Genomic DNA, 4,400 nt, shown 5'->3' with positions numbered 1-4,400 from the left:
TAGTGCACTACTTAGGGAATGGGGTTGCCATAGGTTCTGGTCTAAAGTAGTGCACTACTTAGGGAATGGGGTTCTGGTCTAAAGTAGTGCACTACTTAGGGAATGGGGTTGCCATAGGGTTCTGGTCTAAAGTAGTGCACTACTTAGGGAATGGGGTTCTGGTCTAAAGTAGTGCACTACTTAGGGAATGGGGTTCCATGGTTCTGGTCTAAAGTAGTGCACTACTTAGGGAATGGGGTTCTGGTCTAAAGTAGTGCACTACTTAGGGAATGGGGTCCATGGTTCTGGTCTAAAGTAGTGCACTACTTAGGGAATGGGGTTGCCATGGGTTCTGGTCTAAAGTAGTGCACTACTTAGGGAATGGGGTGCCATGGGTTCTGGTCTAAAGTAGTGCACTACTTAGGGAATGGGTTCTGGTCTGTAGTGCACTACTTAGGGAATGGGGTTCTGGTCTAAAGTAGTGCACTACTTAGGGAATGGGCTGCTATGGGGTTCTGGTCTAAAGTAGTGCACTACTTAGGGAATGGGGTTGCCATTTCTGGTCTAAAGTAGTGCACTACTTAGGGAATGGGGTTGCCATGGGGTTCTGGTCTAAAGTAGTGCACTACTTAGGAATGGGGTTGCTATGGGTTCTGGTCTAAAGTAGTGCACTACTTAGGAATGGGGTTGCCATGGGGTTCTGATCTAAAGTAGTGCACTACTTAGGGAATGGGGTTGCCATGGGTTCTGATCTAAAGTAGTGCACTACTTAGGGAATGGGGTTGCCATGTTCTGATCTAAAGTAGTGCACTACTTAGGAATGGGGCTGCTATAGTTCTGGGTCTAAAGTAGTGCACTACTTAGGGAATGGGGTTCTGGTCTAAAGTAGTGCACTACTTAGGGAATGGGGCTGCCATGGGGTTCTGGTCTAAAGTAGTGCACTACTTAGGAATGGGGTTGCCATGGGGTTCTGGTCTAAAGTAGTGCACTACTTAGGGAATGGGAGTTCTGGTCTAAAGTAGTGCACTACTTAGGAATGGGGTTCTGGTCTAAAGTAGTGCACTACTTAGGGAATGGGGGCCATGGGGTTCTGTGTCTAGGGAATGGGGTTCTGGTCTAAAGTAGTGCACTACTTAGGGAATGGGGTTCTGGTCTAAAGTAGTGCACTACTTAGGGAATGGGGTTCTGGTCTAAAGTAGTGCACTACTTAGGGAATGGGGTTCTGGTCTAAAGTAGTGCACTACTTAGGGAATGGGGCTGCCATGGGGTTCTGGTCTAAAGTAGTGCACTACTTAGGGAATAGGGTTCTGGTCTTAGCACTACTTAGGGAATGGGTTCTGGGCTCCAAAGAAAATTACTTAGGGAATGGGTTCTGGTCTAAAGTATGCACTTACTTAGGAATGGGGTTCTGGTCTAAAGTAGTGTAATTACTTAGGGAATGGGGTTCTGGTCTAAAGTAGTGCACTACTTAGGGAATGGGGCTGCCATGGGGTTCTGGTCTAAAGTAGTGCACTACTTAGGGAATGGGGTTCTGGTCTAAAGTAGTGCACTACTTAGGGAATGGGGTTCTGGTCTAAAGTAGTGCACTACTTAGGGAATGGGGTTCTGGTCTAAAGTAGTGCACTACTTAGGAATGGGGTTCTGGTCTAAAGTAGTGCACTACTTAGGGAATGGGGTTCTGGTCTAAAGTAGTGCACTACTTAGGGAATGGGGTTCTGGTCTAAAGTAGTGCACTACTTAGGGAATAGGGTTCTGGTCTAAAGTAGTGCACTACTTAGGGAATGGGGTTCTGGTCTAAAGTAGTGCACTACTTAGGGAATGGGGTTCTGGTCTAAAGTAGTGCACTACTTAGGGAATGGGGTTCTGGTCTAAAGTAGTGCACTACTTAGGGAATGGGGTTCTGGTCTAAAGTAGTGCACTACTTAGGGAATGGGGTTCTGGTCTAAAGTAGTGCAACTACTTAGGGAATGGGGTTCTGGTCTAAAGTAGTGCACTACTTAGGGAATGGGGTTCTGGTCTAAAGTAGTGCACTACTTAGGAATGGGGTTCTGGTCTAAAGTAGTGCACTACTTAGGGAATAGGGTTCTGGTCTAAAGTAGTGCACTACTTAGGGAATGGGGTTCTGGTCTAAAGTAGTGCACTACTTAGGGAATAGGGTGTAATTGGAGATGTACACTGGCTGTTTTTTTTACTTTCTGTAAGGCAAAGAAAAAAGAAAACGTACAAAAAAATTGACTTTGTAAATAAAATCTTAACATTTTGCTTCTTGTTCTTGTCCTTCTGTGTTGTTTCGTCTCCATTCTAACGCGACCGTATCGCCGTGAACTGGGCCAAAAGGGTTTTCCATTCAACACGCGTGGTCCCGCTTTAGCGTTCGCGGCTTGTCAGCTCAAATCGTAAATGTTTACGTGTCGGCTAACCACATAACGTTCGATGACGGAAAATCTACGTAAGTTTCAATGTGGCAGAACGCCGTGAGTACCTGTGGTGCTGGCTTCAGACGGCTGTCAACAATAACAAAATGCCATGTGGGGAATCGTGATCCGCTTCAACTAGTCACCATGTTTTGATTTATTTCCGTGTCAACTGTGCTAATATGGTTCAAATTCACTCGCTAAATCAACTTACGTATTTTGAAGAGATGTGCTCATTGTGCCACTGTATTTGTCAATCTAAGCCAGTCAATCTGTTTGGCACCATAGTTGCACATTTGCGTCGGTTTTGTTGCTGAACTAACAATCTGGTGCCGACTGCACAGTTTGCCGTGGCACAAAACCGTTGGTGGATGGATACGTGCAATGTCTGAACGAGGTGAACACGGCCCTCGGCTTGGTGAATAAGGTGGTTCGGGGCTACAACAACAACGTGCTGGGGAGGGGATTCCAGAGGAAAGGGTTGACCTTTAAACTCTCACTTGCGGAACTGATTTATAGTTAACAAACTCCAGGCCCGGACCATAGCTAGAGAAATACTTTTCTCAATCTGACCAGCCAACACTCAACCAGGGCTGTTTTTTTTTTTTTTGACTATCATTAAGTAATCAGGCTGTCGTGGGACAAAGTGTTTGTCTCATCACCAACCCTTTCTCTTTAATTGTCTACATTTAAAATCAAAAATATATAAAACTGTTTCTATAGATCTGCATCATTCTGAAAACAGATCTTAAAGATATGACATGGGCTAATCTGCATTTCTTTTGGATCAATAACTTTATTTTTGTGAGGGTGTTATGGTGTTTGGGTTGGTAACTTCTACACTTTTTGGGGGGGGGGGGAATGAGACACCTGGACAGGAATGACGGGGAGTCCACCCAAAATATCTTGGCCTGACCCAGTCTGCTCATGTTGAGACAATGATTTAGATTGAAGAGCTGTGAGGCTCTGCTCAGATAATCCCTAGCATTGTGACGCTGAGTTGTCGTAGTCCTGCTGCAGATCGTCCATTTTTTTTCTTCTAACTCCCTGAATACCTCTTTTGATCCTACAGCAGTAATTATGAGCCTTTGAACTACCGGAGTTATACTGATAGGCAGTGTGCCCTAGTAGGAAGACCCACTGTGGTGCAGCTCACCTTGTACTATCGAACAGAAACATAAATATTCACATGTCTATCTCTGATAAGCCTTCCATAAAAGCAATAAAAAAAAAATCAAGAGAAACAGAAAAGTGTAAAACAAAATAGGCCACATTTAACAGGTTCATGAAATGAATTACTTGCTAATAACATTCATATACTGACAATCACATTTTTATTTTATTTTTTATTTATTTTACCTTTATTTAACCAGGCAAGTCAGTTTAGAACATATTCTTATTTTCAATGACTGCCAGGGAACAGTGGGTTAACTGCCTGTTCAGGGGCAGAACGACAGATTTGTACCTTGTCAGCTCTGGGGTTTGAACTCACAACCTTCTGGTTACTAGTCCAACGCTCTAACCACTAGGCTACGCTCTAACCACTAGGCTACCTGCTCTAACCACTAGGCTACCTGCTCTAACCACTAGGCTACCTGCTCTAACCACTAGGCTACCTGCTCTAACCACTAGGCTACCTGCTCTAACCACTAGGCTACCTGCTCTAACCACTAGGCTACCCTACCTTTGGTACGGTGGCTTCGCCATCTTCAGGAGAGAAACAGGAATGCCAATAGTGGAGGTGTTGATGTTTTTATGTTCATATCATGTTGCTGTTTATGAGTCATATTCCTGTAAAGCTTAGAGAGGATCTGTTGAAGTTACAGGGGCTTCAGGTTCACCTGCCTCACCTAAAGCGAGTGGTGGAAAGCGGCTATAGACAAAGTGCTAACAGTATCTGGATAACGTGTGCGGAATGGTTGATACCGTATGTGATATCAACAGAGACATTTTCTGGGTGACTTACATTTTTTTTTTTACTGGTTTAACTTCAAACTGCCTGCAACC

The 4,400-nt window shown here is 44.3% G+C and overlaps 1 long non-coding RNA gene across 1 annotated transcript; it reads left to right on the top strand.

Annotated features, from left to right (window-relative positions):
- The first annotated feature begins 279 nt into the window (after positions 1-279).
- Positions 280-2,241, top strand: LOC135530081 (uncharacterized). The gene is made up of 2 exons (XR_010453801.1): positions 280-328; positions 1,728-2,241. It is a non-coding gene; the product is annotated as an uncharacterized LOC135530081 (long non-coding RNA).
- Positions 2,242-4,400: the final 2,159 nt, after the last annotated feature.

The sequence above is a fragment of the Oncorhynchus masou genome, unplaced genomic scaffold, assembly GCF_036934945.1.
Source record: "Oncorhynchus masou masou isolate Uvic2021 unplaced genomic scaffold, UVic_Omas_1.1 unplaced_scaffold_12507, whole genome shotgun sequence".
Lineage (NCBI taxonomy): Eukaryota > Metazoa > Chordata > Actinopteri > Salmoniformes > Salmonidae > Oncorhynchus > Oncorhynchus masou.
The sequence above is the reverse complement of the archived record's forward strand: the minus strand, read 5'-3'. Positions and strand labels throughout refer to the sequence as shown.